The sequence below is a fragment of the Artemia sp. Qi Xiang Cuo genome, chromosome 15 (genome assembly GCF_049724085.1).
Source record: "Artemia sp. Qi Xiang Cuo chromosome 15, ASM4972408v1, whole genome shotgun sequence".
Classification (NCBI taxonomy): domain Eukaryota; kingdom Metazoa; phylum Arthropoda; class Branchiopoda; order Anostraca; family Artemiidae; genus Artemia; species Artemia sp. Qi Xiang Cuo.
In genome coordinates, this window is record NC_142808.1 from 6,236,529 (window position 1) to 6,256,778 (window position 20,250).

General features: G+C 35.8%; 1 protein-coding gene and 1 non-coding gene across 2 annotated transcripts in view; both read right to left on the minus strand.

The window, feature by feature from the left end:
- The window catches only part of LOC148943262 (tyrosine-protein phosphatase non-receptor type 9-like), an 80,559-nt gene that overhangs the window by 15,869 nt on the left and 44,440 nt on the right, over window positions 1-20,250 (minus strand). The window lies entirely within an intron of this gene.
- TRNAA-AGC (transfer RNA alanine (anticodon AGC)) lies at window positions 13,626-13,698 on the minus strand. Its single transcript has one exon. It is a non-coding gene; the product is annotated as a tRNA-Ala (tRNA).

Consider the following 20,250-nt stretch of genomic DNA (forward strand, 5'->3'; position numbering starts at 1 on the left):
AGCTAAATGTCGGCTTTAGTTAAATCTTAAGTCACATAAATTTCACGGTGAATGGGGCTTATGAGGAAGTTCTTAAGGACGTTTAGAAAGGACTAGGTCCACTTGCCTGCTATAAAAATTATCCCTCATTTTTCTGAAAACATCACTTTTTATTTGTTGCTATGAATCCATATTTATAGGGAAAATACTTGTGAATTTACAAATTAAGGATTCGCCAAAGAGCTTTGACGCCAAAAATCCCAATAAAGCTAAATAGTCGGCTTGGTCCAATTGACTTCTGTAGGGTTAATTTTGACACTTGAAAAAGCAAGACCTGGGTCTAGGTATTCAAGGAGCCATTTACCAAAAATATGACTGGATGGTGATCAGCAAGCAGCTGGAGGCTTAACAACGGATTATGGGGTAATCGATAACGTTGATTAAAAGTGTTGGCGTTAAGTAATCGGCCAGGGGAGGGTGATTACAAATATTGGCGTTAAGTAACCGGCCAGGGGAGGGTGATTAAAAATATTGGCGTTAAGTAATCGGTCAGGGGAGGGTGATTACAAATATTAGTGTTAAGTAATCGGCCAGGGGAGGTTGATTACAAATATTGGCGTTAAGTAATCAGCCAGGGAAGGGTGATTACAAATATTGGCGTTAAGTAATCGGCCAGGGAAGGGGGAATTACTAGTCTCCGAAATTCCAAACAATGGCGTTTTTTAGTTGGATTTCTTTTTTTGCTCTTAAAAATGTTTCACAAAAACTCTGGGTAATGATCATGGAGCCTGTCGTAATTCATGCCATGGATTATTATTAGCATAGATTTATTGATACTTACACAGATTTCTCACTCCCAGAAAAATATATGGGCCGAAGTGTTCCTCAATTACACTGGCTATCAAACAAAGCTTGCCTTCACGGGGAATTTCGTGCGATGTCATTGGATTAGATAAGACTCCACCCGCGCTGCATTATGAGTGCAATCAGTATGCAGCTGAGCTCATCGCTGATGACATCGATGATGTCATTGGATTAGATAATACTCCACCCGCGCTGCGTTATGAGTGCAATCAGTATGCAGCTGAGCTCATCGCTGATGACATCGCTGATGTCATTGGATTGGATAATACTCCACCCGCGCTGCGTTATGAGTGCAATCAGTATGCAGCTGAGCTCATCGCTGATGTCATTGGATTAGATAATACTCCACCCGCGCTGCGTTATGAGTGCAATCAGTATGCAGCTGAGCTCATCGCTAATGACATCGCTGATGTCATTGGATTGGATAATAGTCCACCCGCGCTGCGTTATGAGTGCAATCAGTATGCAGCTGAGCTGATCCCTGATGACCTCGAAACAATTTTATTTCGAATTGAAAAACAACTCACTTTTACAAAATCAATAAACGATTGTAATCGAAGCGGTTTTTTTACCCATTAAAATTTTTGGTATTTTCATGCGCGAAAAAAAATAACTCAAGTATATAGTGAGTAACGGATAGTTATGATTTGAAACTGGAAAAAATACCACTATGTACTCACTAGTACATGCATGAACTTAGGAATTGCCCTGCATGACCTTGAAGTATGGACATTTATCTTAATCCTCAATTTAACAAAGTTAATGCTGTTCCTTTTTCATGAAATTATATTTGGTGTTGTACGAGTATAACCCTGCATCATCTATTATGGAAGGGTGGTAGCTCATGGTGCGGGGGGAATACAGGAGGAGATACGAAAGCTTAAGAAAAGTTCATTTTAATGCCCAAATATCCCAACTCTAGCCTTCAGATACATGCAGAATGAGTTTTTGGGAATGGGAAGGGGTTGATATCTAATCCCTCTTGATTCCCGAAAATTGTTAGGTCTACGCGTTTATTATTGGTGCAAAAGGGGGAAACAGTGTCATTGTCAGAATCCTGTTCTATGTACCACAAAATATTACAATTCACATGCATAAAGGCACAGAGATGAAAAAGGTGAGACGGGGCATTATGAGCTTCACCAGAAAATTTCTTTTTTTTTGGGGGGGGGGGGGCTGGCAAGTACTACCAGGAGCTTTGTATTCAGAAATTTTAAAAAGTAATATTTCTCTTTTTCCTATTTATATACAAGGTTTAAATATACCTAAACACATGTACACATGTCAAGGAGGCACACTTGTGCCTCTATAAAGAGGCGACCCACCACAATGTTAAGCGATTTCAGGTCCTAGAGGTCGCAGAGAGACGGCGGTCATCGCATTTTTTAGCCCAAGCTCAAACTAAGAAACTTGCAAAATTTCATCCTCCTCTGACTTTATCTTCATGGGGTAAATTGGGCCGGATGTTTCGAACCTCCAATCACAGACCTCCTTTAACGTTGTGTGATTAGACTAAAATTAAGAGGTTAAGCTTTTCTAGGGCCCGGGAGCTTATCCTCAAAATTTCAGCTCAATCTGATCACTTCTTCATTGTTTTCAAAAAAACCAAATATAGCCACTTAAAATTCATCATCATCATTTCTTTTTTTTCTTAGCCACGCCTACAGGCCACAGTTGGCACCGGAGCCAATTGAATGAAGACTCATTCGAAGCAGAATTCAACCTGTTAGGGCCTTTTGATATTTTCAGACCGAAAATATTATCCCCCGAATTTACATTTACGAAAAACCTCGTTTTCCTATATTAGCCCATGTTAATTTTTCCCACCACAACCTCCCTTTAACGTTGTCTGATCGGGCTGAGATTTAGGGGATAAGCTTTCCTGGGGCCTGGGAGCTTATCCTCGAAATTTTAGCTCAATCTGATCACTTCTTCCCTGTTTTCCGAAAACCAAATATCAAGTTTTGCTTGTGTCAAAAATATTCATCACCTTATTACTAAAAAGCAATTTCTACTATGTCTCTTTAGTGTAGCGGTAAGATTACTGGCTGTCAGGCGGAAAACCCGAGTTCGATCAAACGTTAAATAAAATTTTTTATGTACTAAATTTAAATTTTTTAAAAAAAACTCATTTTCTTTTTTAAATTATTTGAAAAAATTATGTTTTCTAAAGAGTTAAAGAGGCTGAGTTACAAGGTCGACCCTTAAAACACCCTGTCGAGAAAGAAAAGAATAATACACAATCATCTAACAGTTAGTCAAGCAATAATAAGTAATAAACTGTACAAAAACGTGCAGAGATTATTTGAAAAAAACCAAATTTTCTTCAGAATTAAAGAGGCTGAGTTAAAAGGTGAAACCTTAAAACGTAGAGGGATTAGGAGACACAGTGGGGGGGGGGGGGGCTGCCGCCCCCAAACCCCCGCTTTCGCAGCCTTTAAATAAAAAAAAGTTTTTTAAACTGAAAGTAAGGAGCGACATTAAATCTTAAAACGAACAGAAATTATTCCGTATATGAAAGAGGCTGTGCCCTCCTCAACGCCTCGCTCTTTACGCTAAAGTTTGACTTTCTCACAACTCTTTTTTTTAAACAATAAAAACTTTAGCGTAAAGAGCGAGGCGTTGAGGAGGGCACAGCCTCTTTCATATACGGAATAATTTCTGTTCATTTTAAGATTTAATGTCGCTCCTTACTTTCAGTTTAAAAAACTTTTTTTATTTATTTAAAGGCTGCGAAAGCGGGGTTTGGGGGCGGCAGCCCCCCAACTGTGCCTCCTAATCCCTGTACGTTTTAAGGTTTGACCTTGTAACTCAGCCTCTTTAACTCTTTAGAAAACGTAGTTTTTTTTCAAATAATATTTATAAGCACCTGAGAACGCTATTATAGTAGGCCCCGAAGCCGCGCCGAAAACCGGCGGCGCGCCACCATGGAATCTGACAAAATACTAGGAATTGCCCTACAGGAACTTGAAGATAAATATATTTTCATACCTAAGTGAAATGTCTTATAATACGAGCAATAAAGACTAGTATGCTCTTCTGATAACAACTGCTAACTATCTCGTATAACACTCTAATTAACAAGCAAACTTTGGAAGATAATAACTCAGCATATCAAATTTACCCATCTGAGTCCGAATTATAGCCAGAACAAGCATTCATACGTCCCCCCCCCCCTCTCCCACAGCCGCAAAGCAGTCGCAAGACCTAAAGCAAAATACTAGCTAGTCTTTGATCTTGTCATTGTCCGAATTAAAGCTAGAATAAACAATCATATATTTTCCAACCACACCCACAAAGTAAGTTGAAAGGTCTAGGCTGTTTCTCGCAAATGAGACAATTACGTACATGAACTTGCCTAAATGAAATTGCTAATAAAAAATGTGAAGAAAAAAGACTGGAATGCTCTTCTAATAGCAACTGCAAACTATATCGTACAATGTAGGCTACGCATTAACATATAAACTTTCAAAGATACTAGCTCAGTAAACCAAATTTGTAATGTTCAGTCTGAATAAAAATAGAAGATACTTTAAAAATTATTGAACTAGAGGAATTAATTATAGAGCATCAAAAGAAGCATTCAAACTTTTCACGCCACAGTCACAAGTAAACCCCAAAGTCTATTTTCCGCACATGAAAAATTTTCGGTACACCGCTTGCACGAGCAGTGCTCAGGGGGCCACACCATCTGTGATTGCTTTAAGGGTGGACACAACTGGTCTAATCTCACCATCCTGAAATGTCTATCCAAACTAGGGTTAGGTCAAAAAAAAAATTCGGCTATAGTCGATTAGCTTGTAAAAAATATGCCCACCAACTGGAGGTAGACGTGCTTGGCATGGTACTCAAAGGCAGCGTCAGATGGCGGCAAATATTTGGGCTCCCACTTTCGAGGGAATAAATGTATTCGCAAGTCATCAAAAGAGGGTAAGAGGTATGGATCTTTATCGTTTATGGCGACAATGACTTTCTTCCAAATAAAAAGAAAGTTTTCTTGCGCAGAAGGATCGAGCTTTAACCTCTCTATTTCCTCCACAAGAAAAGCAATTTGTACCTGCAATCCCCGTTTCTTAACAGTCTTATTACTCCTCTTCTTCCTTTAGAGAGAAAACAACCTACTGTACCACAGGCCGAAAGCGTATGAAGAAGGCAGATCGAAAAGCTAAATCATTTGTCGAATTCCTGCAAAGTTGATGTATAGGCACTGGACATTCATGGAATCTGACAAAAAACTTTCGCTTTTCACAATTTGAGTAGTATCCAAGAAACAGCTTATGATGGAAACGATGCAAAAAGAAACCATTTCTTTGTCATTGGGATAGAAATATACAATTTCGTTACCTCTCTTCAAACATACCGACTTGTACAAAACAATCCTAGTATCCGCCTCTCAATGGGTACAACTCAAGCGTCGTCCAAAATATGTGAAAATACTTCCACTTCTGCTGAGTATCACTATTTTTATCTTGAAAGTCCTTAGAGAGGATAGACAATTAAACCTGATTGGAGCACATGGACAAAGTTTTTAAATTTGTCAAATAAAGGTTTGAATCGCTTTTGCTTGCCTTAGAATCTGATTGTATCGTGTTCCAATTAACTAGCTTTGAGTGCGAGCCAGTTCCGAATATCACCTAGAGACACTGCAAATTTGCATGGAAATGCTCACTGCTAATAACAACAACCATGGTCCTTCAAGCAGTTTATATCGTGTTTTTCGTCACCATATAAAAGCATTTGATCATATCCAGCTGCAAGGATAAGCGGTGCTTCAATATCACCGTTAAAAAAAAACACAAGAGTAAAAAATATTCAATTTCCGTAGCTCTCAATGGTTTCCGATTCAGTTAGCAGGTGGCTTCTGAGGCAAGGCATCGAGTCTACCACCCTTAAGGTCAGTCGACTCAATGTTAATTTCAACGTTAACGGGTCACTTTTCCAAAGTGCTTTTGCTTTCAAATGCTCCAGAAAAGTTGAGTTGTTGCCTGACCGAAATACATTCTTCCCAAAATTCCACTCTCTTGAGTATTAAATGTGCATATAGGAGAAGCTAATGAAAAACCGAATTCTCAAAAAGGTGAAGAGCTGTGTCACCAGCAATGTCAAGACTTACCAATACCCTTTTTCTACCCTTCCCTCTCCTAATAGCAGCTTTACCTCCGTCTAAGTCACGCTCTATTTCCAATAGCTCGCACATCGAGAAGACTGTCAGTAATATCACTATCGACTGTTTCAAGAGTTAAAATACTGAGAAAATCATCATCAAGGCATCGAAAAGGATTGAGCCTAGATTTCAGAACAGAATTCACTTTATCAACAGATTCGTGCTACCGCAGAATGAAGGAAGGGTGATCTGCGTGGTAAGCAATGTCAAAGTCACTTTGAGGTACAACACGTAGCATCTCCTTCAATGTAGCTAAGGCCGAGGCACACAGAGGAAGAGCTTAAGAACAAGGAAGATCTAAAGCAAAATCCAACGCGTTCGCGTTGGATAGATATCTATGCTTATCCTAGCTGAAAATTTAGTCGCATTGCTTCTTCGCTTAAAGTTCAAACACGAAAAGGGTTAAAGAAGTTCTAGATCAAATTTTGTAGAACAATACATTTCCTACAGAAGGTATTAAAAAAAAATACACCTTATGCAGGAAAATTTTCAAGATGGATCAAGAAAATTCCCGAATCTCTATAAATAATTTTATTTTTTTTTTGCTGAATGTAAGGGATTACAACTAAACGCTAGAAAACAAAAAAGTTTTGAAAAAAGAATATTGAGTCTTGTTCAATTTTCCTTTGATTTGAGCATTAATTGAGTAATTTTAGAGCAGTTCGGAATTTTTGATTGATTTTAAGGGATTGTTTGTCCGTTGAGATCGATTTTAAGTACAGAGAAAACTATGTATTGAACTTCCCAAGTCGGTGAGGAGGTAATGTCACGCATTTATTTCTGAGAAGTAACGATGTCCATACAGGATTAATGGTTAGTGTGGACATGTATCTTAATCCTTAATTTAACAAAGTTAATGCCGTTGCTTTTTTCATGAAATTAATTAAAAAAAACTTTTTCTACAACATAAGTTTTTCAAAGAAAAGTAAAGAACTCCATTAAACAAAAAAAAGAGCAAAATAAAATCAAATAATCTACCAAGTGTGAAACTACCACAAATCAGCATCGGTAAATAAATGAAACCCAAAACGAACAGAAATTACAATAAATAACCGAGTCAAACTCAAGACAAGCAGAGATTTACATAAGTTGGACTCAAAACCCCTATGCCTTCTCAAGGCCAGAACATAATTTGCACTTTACTGAAAAAAAAATACAAATGAATGTGCATTGTCAGTTTAATATATATATACTTGATAACTTCAATTCAAAATCAATGGACTTGATTCCGTTGATTTTGAATTGAAGTTATCAAGTATTTTGCAGTAGGTTGCATCAAGACATGGCTAATTGCAGACAGAGAAAAGCCAAGACAGATAGTCCAAGTAATTGAGAGGCCAATGTTTAAATGGCTGGGGCATAGGCATAGGCTGGGGCATCATAGGCAGCGCGCCAGCGCTGCCTATGATTATATTTGGTGATGTACGAAGAGGGGTGGTAGCTCATGGTGGGGGGGGGGAAGAGGGGGAGATACGACAGATTAAAAAAAAGTGCATTTTAATGCCCAAATATTTCAACTCTAGCCTTCAGATAAACGCAGAATAAGTTTTGGGAAGGGAAGGAGGTTGATATCTAATTTCTCTTCGGTGTCACGACGCGGGAATCTAAGCGCCGAAATATTTTCTGAGATTATTGAAAGGCAAATATAATGCAAAATCTACTATTTAACGGTACATGCAGAAATTTTGGATCCTCTCAAAATGTTTTGGAATCTACTCGTCAACTATGGATTTTAGATTATCATTCATTTGTTTCTGTTCCCTTTGCCACAATGTAATATTTTTCAAATAAAATGAGTTTCGACTAACCATAATATTCCTTGAATACCTTATTTATAAATGTTTTACCATATGCAAAAATGCAGCTATTCTACAAAGGCCTGAAAGCATTGTGGAGAAATTTTAGAAGTAACATCCCCCCCCCGCTCTCCCATCCAAAATGTTTTTTATACATATTTACATGGAAGCATGTACAAAGTGGAAGATCTAAAATTATAAACAAATTTTTTGCCTTCCTAACAGCCTTCTCGAAAATATTCAATTTTAAAATAGCAATGAATTCCTTAAAAGATTTTGTGATTTAGATGTGGCTCTTGATTCTGGTGCTCAGTTGCCCATTGTGCAGGTTGCTGATGATCTGCCTTCTATGTTATCAAGATATTAACAATGCAGGTCACTAGAGCTGGGTTTGCCGACAATGGAATGCAACATATACTATGATGCAATGTATTATTCAATACAAATTGGGAAACCTGACCATGTTCTAGATGATGAGGAATATGAACTAATGCGTGATCTTTGCTCTCTACTACCAAATTTTCCTACAACAGCTGAGACTATTGAGGAAGTATGCCTTCCCACCCTAAATGTTGCTTTGCTCTGTCGGGGCCTCCTAAAAGCTCACCTTGAGGAGCAACCTAACGATAGTAGCTGTATTTTGATTCGGGAAAGAAAATGGGAAAAACACGTTTGACTTTGGTTTCCCAAGGGATGATCGCATGGTGACAGCTGGACTTTTGGACTTCGAAATATTCAAGATAGATGAAATTGATGAGCGCCTAAACCTTCTTGATGGTTCACTGACAAGAAGGGAATTCTTATTCAAAATGGTTAATCCCTAAAAGCAGGCGGCTAAAATAAGGTACTTTATCAGATATCCTGTGAACCGAATTTGTTCAATCAACACTCCAGGTCCTTCCACTTCAACTTGTGGTGAGCATTTTAGTCTAGTAGAAATTCTTTTGTACGAAAAGGAGAGAGCCCTCGAACAGCCTGATGAGGAGGCTGTATTCTCTGGTGCTGTTGGTGGATCAGCTACCCAATCAGTTGTGTATATATGGCTAGTCGGTTTTCTCAGAAGAGCAGCAACTGTAAATCTCCTCATGATCATACATGGAAAGAAAAAGTTTTTTTTTCATACATGAAAAAAAACGTTGTCAGAATGAAAATGTAGAACAGGAGGAAAACGATGATGTAAATAAGGGTCAAGTAGATTTATATCCGGACTTGTCAGCCCATGGCAGGAGATCAAAAGATCCTGCCCCGGTTGATGCAAGCATACCATTGCCTCCTGGAAAAGATACTTTACTCAGCCACCATGGATTGCAGCTATGGCAAGAAAAGTTCTATCGTTACTGGCAACAAGTGCCGCAGCAGAAAGGGTTTTCAGGGGTGCAGGACTGAGTGTTGTTGCTAAGCTCTATGTTCTTTACTGCTAAGCTCTAGGTTGGCCCCACACCGTGTAAACAACCTTATTTTTATACATAATAACTACAAGCTTGTCAAAGCTTTAAAGAAAAGTAATAGAATTTATTTCTAGTGCTTAAACCACACTAAGAATTGACAAAACAGGGAATTTAAAACTTAATTCAAATTAAACCCCGAAATTTAAAGCCAGAATTAAAAATGTAGTTATGTATAATGCTTTTCTTTTTAAGATGTTGCCTCTTTTTATACAAAAGCTTTTCTTTACAAAATGTTGCTTCATTTCCTTCTAACAGCTGGGAACGAACTGTTCTTAAAGAACGACATGCAATGTTTTTTGAAAATTGACAACTAGACTGATTTTTTTTTGGGGGGGGGGGGTAGACAGAAATTGATATCTAGTCCGTCTCGATTCCCGGGAATATTTTTGGTCTAGTTTTTTATTATTGGTGCTGGTGGGGGCGGGGGTAATAGTTCCCCTTCCATTTCGAATATCTTTTTCTTTATAAAATAAATAATACATTCACATAACTACCGGTAGAGAGGGAAAAACCCAAGGCAGGGCATCATGATTCTTGCCAGGAAGGTTCTTCGATGAGGGGGTTAGGTTACTGTGCATCGAAAATTGTGACTAAATATTAAAATTTTGTCCAGAATTATAATTATAATCTAACATTTTAATTCTTAATTCTTTAATTCTAATATTGGGACGCTACCAATTAATTTACAATTACTGATATATACAATTTAACAGCAAGAAATCGGGGATGCCGGTAACCTGTAGCCCCTATTATGGTTTCGGTAGCCCACATTATATCTTGGTTACGCTTGTGCACAATTTGAAAAACGATCAGAAAGCAAAAAAAAAAGTTTTTTCAACTGAAATTAACGAGCAACATTAAAACTTAAAACGAACAGAAATTATTCCGTATACGAGGGGAGCTGCCCCTCCTAAACTCTTTGCTCTTTACGCTAGAGTTTTATTTTGTGTCCCAATTCTTTAAGAACGACTGCTGAAATACAAGGGCTATGAATTGAAATAAGCTATTAAGACCACTAAAAAGCTTTAGCGTAGCTATCGATGGTTGAGGAGGGGGCAGGGGGAAGAGGGGGCAATTCTCTTCGTATAGGGAACAATTTTTGTTAGTTTGTTTTAATGTTAGTCCTTGCTTTCAGCTGTATATATCTTGTTTTTTTATATAATATCTACAAAAAGCCACAATTTCATTTTATCTGAAACACTGGTACGATTGAAAAATATTGAAAAATGACAGAGAAAAATAAGGAAAACTATTTGTATTTCAAAATTGCTGCTATTAATTTGAAATTCACGTTCGAGTTTCAAAGAATGCTGATTATATCACCGTTTATTTTTAGAACTATGGTTAAAAGATGAGAGAATGATGTGTTCCGCTGTCAAAATGACCGTGGAAAGGGTGGACCACGTTCACCGCCCTCAAATGGGAAAGTCCATAAATTCCCTTTAAAAAGTAACAGCTCCTCGGAGAGCAAAAAAATCTTTGTATTTTTATGAGACCTAGTAGTCCTACCGAAAAAATGGACATACCACTGTTACCCATAAAAAAAGTCCATAAAGTCCCTTTAAAAAGTAGCAGCTCCTCGGTGAGCAAAAACAATCTTTGTATTTTTAAGAGACCTGGTAGTCCTACCGAAAAAATGGACATACCACTGTTACCCATAAAAAAAGTCCATAAATTCCCTTTAAAAAGTAGCAGCTCCTCGGTGAGCAAAAAAAATCTTTGTATTTTTATGATACCTGGTAGTCCTACCGAAAAAATGGACATACCACTGTTACCCATAAAAAAAAGTCCATAAATTCCCTTTAAAAAGTAGCAGCTCCTCGGTGAGCAAAAAAATCTTTGTATTTTTATGAGACCTGGTAGTCCTACCGAAAAAATGGACATAACACTGTTACCCATAAAAAAAAGTCCATAAATTCCCTTTAAAAAGTAGCAGCTCCTCGGTGAGCAAAAAAAATCTTTGTATTTTTATGAGACCTGGTAGCCCTACCGAAAAAATGGACATACCACTGTTACCCATAAAAAAATTCCATAAATTCCCTTTAAAAAGCAGCAGCTCCTCGGTTATCAAAAAAAATATTTTTATTTTTATGAGACCTATTAGTCCAAACTAAACAATTGACAAACCACTGATTCCCATAAAAAAAAGTCCTTAAAGTCCCTTTAAAAATTGGAAGCTCCTCGGTAATCAAAAAAAATATTTGTATCTTTATGAGACCTTGTAGCCCTACCGAAAAAATGGACATACAACTGTTCACCATAAAAAAAGTCCATAAATTCACTTTAAAAAGTAGCAGCTCCTCGGTGAGCAAAAAAAAATCTTTGTATTTTCATGAGACCTGGTAGTCCTACCGAAAAAATGGACATACCACTGTTACCCATAAAAAAAAGTCCATAAATTCCCTTTAAAAAGTAGCAGCTCCTCGGTGAGCAAAAAAATCTTTGTATTTTCATGAGACCTGGTAGTCCTACCGAAAAAATGGACATACCACTGTTACCCATAAAAAAAGTCCATAAATTCCCTTTAAAAAGTAGCAGCTCCTCGGTGAGCAAAAAAAATCTTTGTATTTTTATGAGACCTGGTAGTCCTACAGAAAAAATGGACATACCAGTGATACCCATAAAAAAAGTCCATAAATTCCCTTTAAAAAGTAGCAGCTCCTCGGTGATCAAAAAAAATATTTTTATTTTCATTAGACCTGGTAGTCCTACCGAAAAAATGGACATACCACTGTTACCCATAAACAAAGTCCATAAATTCCCTTTAAAAAGTAGCAGCTCCTCGGTGATCAAAAAAAATATTTGTATTTTTATGAGACCTGGTAGTCCTACCGAAAAAATGGACATACCACTGTTACCCATAAAAAAAAGACAAAAAATACCATTTAAAAAGTAGCAGCTCCTCGGTAAGCAAAAAAAATCTTTGTATTTTTATGAGACCTGGTAGTCCTACCGAAAAAATGGACATACCACTGTTACCCATAAAAAAAAGTCCATAAATTCCCTTTAAAAAGTAGCAGCTCCTCGTTGATAAAAAAAAATATTTGTATTTTTATGAGACCTGGTAGTCCTACCGAAAAAATGGACATACCATTGATACCCATAAACAAAGTCCATAAATTCCCTTTAAAAAGTAGCAGCTCCTCGGTGATCAAAAAATCTTGTATTTTTATGAGACCTGGTAGTCCTACCGAAAAAATGGACATACCACTGATACCCATAAAAAAAGTCCATAAATTCCCTTTAAAAAGTAGCAGCTCCTCGGTGAGCAAAAAAAATCTTTGTATTTTTATGAGACCTGGTAGTCCTACCGAAAAAATGGACATACCACTGTTACCCATAAAAAAAGTCCATAAATTCCCTTTAAAAAGCAGCAGCTCCTCGGTGAGCAAAAAAAATCTTTGTATTTTTATTAGACCTGGTAGTCCTACCGAAAAAATGGACATACCACTGTTACCCATAAAAAAAGTCCATAAATTCCCTTTAAAAAGTAGCAGCTCCTCTGTGAGCAAAAAAAATCTTTGTATTTTTATGAGACCTAGTAGTCCTACCGAAAAAATGGACATACCACTGTTACCCATAAAAAAAAGTCCATAAATTCCCTTTAAAAAGTAGCAGCTCCTCGGTAAGCAAAAAAAATCTTTGTATTTTTATGAGACCTGGTAGTCCTACCGAAAAAATGGACATACCACTGTTACCCATAAAAAAAAGTCCATAAATTCCCTTTAAAAAGTGGCAGCTCCTCGGTGAGCAAAAAAAATCTTTGTATTTTTATGAGACCTGGTAGTCCTACCGAAAAAATGGACATACCACTGTTACCCCTAAAAAAAACAATTTTCCTTATTTTCTAATATGGGGTTTTCAAAACTTACCGTATAGATATTTTAACCATAGTAACTCCAATTATAAAATTTTCTTTTCGAGTTCATTATTAAGGGTTTCAAACTTTTCCAGAATTCCCGCAATTTTGTTTTTGCAATAAACTTTTACTACTAATTTAAATTTTTATAATATTTATTATTCATAAATCACTTTTAAATGAAAATTATTCTTACAAAAAAAGTTTTTTTTTTCAAATAGGTTCTTATTATTTCGATTATTATGGGTTTTGGTTCGCTTTTTACAAGGTTGCAGCAATTAATGCAAATATAAAAATCATATTCTATCCTTTTGTCAATTTAAATAAATTCGCTCGGAATGTTTACGTTACAGTTAATAGTTAAAATTTATACACTATGAATATTTACTAAACTTTTTGTGTTGAGATACTGTATTACACCTTAATCCGAATGATCAAACACCACATTGTTTTTTCTCTGTTGAATCTACCGACCAACATGCTTCAATTTTATACTCATATCTTTGTAAAAAAATTGGAGGTGCGGGGCATCGATCCCCGTACCTCTCGCATGCTAAGCGATCGCTCTACCATCTGAGCTACACCCCCATGACGGCAAATATAAGCATTTGAAGTATTCAAATATTTGAGGGATTTTTTATTCATGTATACTACTACTAACAACTCACCGCAGCACCAAGCCGCCTGAGGCCAACACAGCGGTCAATATCTACAAAATCATATTATTGAGTTAGGACTAAAGTGAATACACCATTTGATGCCTTTTTTTATGCTGATTACGAATATAATAAGCATTTATATCGTAAATGAGTTTCCGCCCCCCCCCCCTATATAGGCCAATTCAGGGTTAGGTTAGGTTAGATTAGGTTGGTTTAGGTTAGGTATATCCTTTATATCGGGGAGGGCCTGAAATGCTTATTATATTCGTAATCAGCATAAAAAAGGCATCGAATGATGTATTCACTTTATTCCTAACTCAATAATATGATTTGGTAGATATTGACCAACCAAGCTACGCACAATCCTCCTCCACCCCAATCTATTCAAAGCCTCCCTTTTTACACCCGCCCATGAAGTTCCCATTTCCTTTAAATCTTTCTTTATCTTTCTTTCTTTAAATCTTTTTTTATTCATGTATATGCAAAATATTCCTTTTTATTTTGATCTGCTCTAAGTTTCGAGTTATGAAAGTGCCTCAATAAATTTTAAGAACCAAGGGTACCTAAACCAGATAAACAGCCTATTTTTATGTTTTAAACAGCAAAACAGATGCAGTGACGGATCCGGGGGGGGGGGAAGGGGGCGCTCACCTCCCTAACGTAGTTTACAGTAGTGTAATTTGCTTAATTAACGCAAGTTTGCGTTAATTAAACTTGCACCTAACGTAAGTATATCGGATCAACCTATTTTGCGCCCCCCTCCTAAAAAAAATCCTGGATCGGCCCTTGAACAGATGTATTTTTAATAAATACGCTGAAAATGTACTTAGGTACTTCCGTAATATATGGTACACACTCGAGATGTCGAGTTTGGTGAATGCTAATGAAATAAACAGTACTTATCGGTTAGCTGGAAGAAACGTGACAAGAACCGTATATAGAATCTCAAAGATCCTAATGAAAAGCAAGTTTCCTCTGCCTAGTGAGGTATCGCTCATTCCATGAAAAATATTTAAACCTTAGTCCTTCGGGATTGAAGGGGCAAAAAGAAGGTACCTAGGTTAGGTTAGGGTACGTATTCAATATATGCTATACTTTACCCCCACCCCCCCCCTAATATGCAAATATATAGCCCAAATTTGTTTCTCAACTATTATATTTTCATCCTATTTTGTTTTATTTCATTAGCATTAACCAAACTTCACTTCTCGCGTGTGTTCCAGCCACTGTATAAAGATAATATAATTATTTATATTTATATACTGTGGTTCCAGCTAACCGATAAGTACCAAATAAACAAAATAGGATGAAAATACACTAGTGGATTCAGGGGGGAAGGCCCCCCGCAAGACTTTTTCTGGTGCCCTCTTATCCTGTTTTTTTTCGTTTTTATTCTTTTTTTAGAATACATTCGGTCAATTATTGGCACCTTTGTCACATTGCTTCCCCCCCCCCCCAAGATTTTTCTCATTGGCGCCCTTTTTACATTGGACCTACCCCAAGAGTTTTCTCTAGACCCACCCCTGTGAAAATACAATACTTTAGTAACAAAATTATGAAAACTACAACAAAGAATTATGGTAGGGGGGCGCATAGAACGCATTACATTAAATACCTAACCTAACCAAAATACTAACTAAATATTTAATTAAAATATAGCTACAATGTAGTTTTCCACCGAGCCGATGCTAATTGTCTGGTATAAAGACCGTGAAAAACCGGTTATTGTCTCATCTTCGCCCAAATTCTCGAGCGTGTACTATATAATACGGAAGTACCCTCTTTACTTAAACAACAAGCAGCTATAACAAAATACAATGCAATAAGATTCTTACAAATCTTACAATCATATGGTCGACTGGTCAATTGGTTGACCTTCATTCTATATGATCGAAAACATATTAATGCCACGAAGACTAAACAAGAATTTAGGCTATACACTCGTCAATATACAAAATAAAACATGCGTTAAGAAACAAAAGTTCACACAACGAACCGTTCATAGATACTCATTAGCCACAAATATTATTTGACTTTTTCGGTGGCCGGCGTTTACCCCCCCCCCCTCCCGCGGAAAATACCCCCCGCGAAAAAAATACCCCCGGAAAATACCTCCCGGATAAGGTTTTCCAAATTTGAGAATTTTATTTGAGGTTTATTTTTTTAATTTCCGTAGGGAGAAGGAATTTTGGTACTTGTGTATTATGCGCAACTAACTCAAGTTTACACTGTGTAAAACTCAAAAACAAAACCGGTTTCTTCGTTAGTTTGTTTTCCAGCTTAGCGCGAGACAAGACAAAGACAAGTGACAGAACAGATGGGAAATATATAATTTGGGCTATATAGTTGCACATAGGAGGGGGGGGTAAAGTATTTGGAGAGTTTGAAGTCAGAAAACAATTCTTACTTCATAATATGCAGAATAGGTACTGGTGCATTAAACATACTCTTTTATATACTGCTAAAGAAGTCAAGTTTGGTTAATGCTAATGAAATAAAATAAAATAGGGTGAATACATAATAGTTTAGAAACGAATTTGGGATATATATTTGCACATTAGGGGGGGGGGGTGTAAAGCATAACATATATTGAATACGTAGCCTAACCTAACCTAGGTACCTTTTTCCCCCCTAAACCCCAAAAAACAACAGTTTAAACATCGTTAACGCAATGAAAACTACTCATTGCATTCCAATTCTTATTAGCGTTCTATTGAAATAACCAGTCTGGCGGGTTTCGTCCCGTGTCTGTAGCATCTCCAGTTTGACATTGCATATACAGTATATAAAAGAGTACGTTTAATGCACAAGTACCGCAGAATAATTGTGCCTACTGTACCTACTATCTAAAGTAACAAAGAAACCAGTTTGTTCTTGAGTTTTACACATCGCAATCTTGAGTCAGTGGCGTATAACCACAGTTTATATAATATACCAGAAAGTTTACCGCAGATGATTTCTGGCTCTTCATTCTCGGTGCGAACAAAAAGCTCCTCCCACTTATTTCTGCACTTATTGTCCACTTATTGGTTGAGCCAGCCAAGTGGTTTTGTCAGTACTTGCTCCGTAGGTGATTATTCTTTGTCTACCCGTGAAAAGATCTAATGCCTCTTATGTTCATATCTGCAGAAAACATTCTCTGGAGCACTCGCACCTCGGTCCGGGTTTTTATAATGGGTGAGATAGGGAAAGATCATACTGGATAATTATATAAACTGTGCGTATAACACACAAGTATTGGATTTTTTTTATGGAGAGAGAACTTTAACGTTAAGACCGAGGTCTTGAGGAGGAGGCAGCCCCTTTCATATATGTAATAATTTCAGTTCGTTTTAAGGTTCGATGTTGCTCCTCACTTTCAGTTGAAAAACTTGTTCTTTTTATTTGATCGCTTACAGATGGTATTTGTTAATGGGAAACATAAATTTTTTAAAGAAAAGTAAAGAGCCTCATTAAACCAAAAATGAGCAGAAATAAAGTCAAATAATCTTCAAAGTAAAAACTATGGAGTATAATAGAAAAAAAAATTAAAAAGATATAAAATATTTTTAAATAGGGCTGAACCCCCCTCCACTTCCCCAAGACCAGAGCATAATTTGCACTTTAGTGAAAACAAAATACATTTTAAATATTTTCACTTTTTTGACTTTAACAAATAAAGAAGTATTAAACTATAAGGCATAGATATCAGAATATGTATATCAAACTGACAATACATGTTTTTTTGTTTTTTTTTTTTTAATGTAAAGTGCAAACTATGTCCTGGTCTGAAGAAGAGATGGGTGTTGTCAGCCATACTCCTTTTACTCCTTTTAATTTTTTACTCCTTTTAATTTTTACTCCTTTTACTCCTTTTACTCCTTTTAATTTTTGCTCGTTTTAAGTTTGACTAAGCTATCTATTCTAATTTCTGTTAGTTTTGGGTTTCATTTATTTGTTAATGGTGATTTGTGGTAGTTTAACACTTGGAAGATAAGGCAAACAAACTCGTAGAATTTGTCAACGGTTTGGTCCGTAAAACTTAAACAATTTAGAATTTGTTGGTTCCCAAAGCCAACTATTTTTTCAAAGGATAGCCAAACCGTCTTAAAATTTTTGGTGCCATATGTTTTAGCTTAATTTTGATGATTGTTCGCCTATATTCTTTTTCTTCTTCAATTTTTTTTTTTTAATTTGGCACCCGCTATTGCCAAAAATTGCAGAAGTTCATATGGAAGTCTTTTAAACACAAATGGATTTCTTTTTTTTTTTTTTCTAAGTTTTTAAGATACTTCTGGTGTTTAAATTCCTCTTTTTCCCGTTCCTTAGCACTTTTCAACGAAACTAAAAAAAAACTCAAATAAAAGTTTCAAATTTAAAATTTTTATTTTGCACAGAAGGGGGGGGGGGGTATTTTCCGCGAGGATATTTTCCAAGGAGGAGGTATTTTCCACGGGGGTTACTTTCCGTGGGGGGGGGAGTATTTTGCGTGGGGAGGATATTTTTCGTGGGAGGGCATTTTACAAGGGGATTTTCCGGGTTGGGGTTCTGGGGGGTTAAACAACCCCCCCCCCTCATATTTGGCTTTAAAATACACTTATTTATCTATCTATCTAATATGCAGAATAATTTTACCAAACACATTTTGCAAGCAGACCCGCTATATTTTACCCCCGCCCCAATGTACAAATCTATAGCCCAAATTTATTACTAAAGTAACGAAAAAACTAACTAAAAATTGTGTGCTCGAATTTTACAGAGCGTAAACCTGAGTGAGCGGCGCATAATACACAAGTCCCAAAATTCCTTCCCCCTACGGAAATTAAAAAAATAAAACACAAATAAAATTCTCAAATTTGGAAAGCCTTATTTTACACAGGGGGAGGGTATTTTCCAGGAGGGGGTATTTACCGGGGGGATTTTCCGCAAGGGGGGTTGTTCTGGGGGGGGGTATTTTCCGCGGGGGGATATTTTCCGCGGGGGGTATTTTCTGCAGGGTGGGGTATTTTCTGCGGGGGGGGGGGGTATTTTCCGGGGTATAATCGTCGGGGGGGGGGGTAAACCCCTGGAACCAACTTTTTGATGAAATTTTATTTGACTTTTTTTTCTGCTCGTCGTTCCTTTAATCTATTTACCTTTTCTTGAAAAACTTTTCTTTTAAAAAAAGTCTTTTTGCGTTAATATAAGAAAAGATAAAACCTAGAACTCCGGGATAAAGACCAATACATTTCTTTCTGTTTCATACCTAAGGTTGTTTGCGTACAATGAATGTAGAGAGAAGGAGGGAAGACCTCAGGTATAGGAGGGAAAGAAAGGCAAATTTGGTACTTAAATGCAGGGCTCCCATGGAATCAATAAAGTTAATAAAGTTGTCTACAAAGTTAATAAATCGTTTTCCTCGCATATCTTTGTTGACTTAATTGCTGGCGGAAAAAAGTTCAACTATATTTTCATTTAAGCCTGACTTTTGAACGGGAAAATTATACTTTAAAAGATTGTATTCTCTGCTCCATGTTTGATTAATTCAGTTATTCGCTATGAAAAATACTTGTAAAGACAAAAAGATAAAATTCTTATCCGAGTGAGGCAAACTTTATTGAGTGCAATTTCATGAAAAACTTTATTAACTTTGATGACGCCGTGGGAGCCCCAAATGACACTTTAATAGTTTAAATTTAATAGTTTAAATTAATAATTTAACAGTTTCAAACTAACGGTTTTTACGGTAATCGGAACAGTAACACAAGTAACGGTTTAATTAGAAACTAAAAATGATTGGCATTACTTGCAGACAGTGTAGTGTGCCTCAGCCGGATTTGAAAGTCAAACTACGCACGATCTTAATTTATTAATCGTTCACATTTCAGTTAAACATTTTAACTCAACTGCAATAAAGACTAAATTGTGTGAAAGTAGGCATAGCCTTTGTATTTGCAAGTCCTATAATGATTAAATATGTTATGCGCTACATATGACCTACATAAATATACGACATATAACTACATATATATATATATATCATATATATATTTATTATATTTATATATATTTATATATATATATATATATATATTATATATATTATATATATATATATATATATATATATATATATATATATATATATATATATATATATATATATATATATATATATATATATATATATATATATATATATATATATATATATATATATATATATATATATATATATATATATATATATATATATATATATATATATATATATATATATATATATATATATATATATATATATATATATATATATATATATATATATATATATATATATATATATATATATATATATATATATATATATATATATATATATATATATATATATATATATATATATATATATATATATATATATATATATATATATATATATATATATATATATATATATATATATATATATATATATATATATATATATATATATATATATATATATATATATATATATATA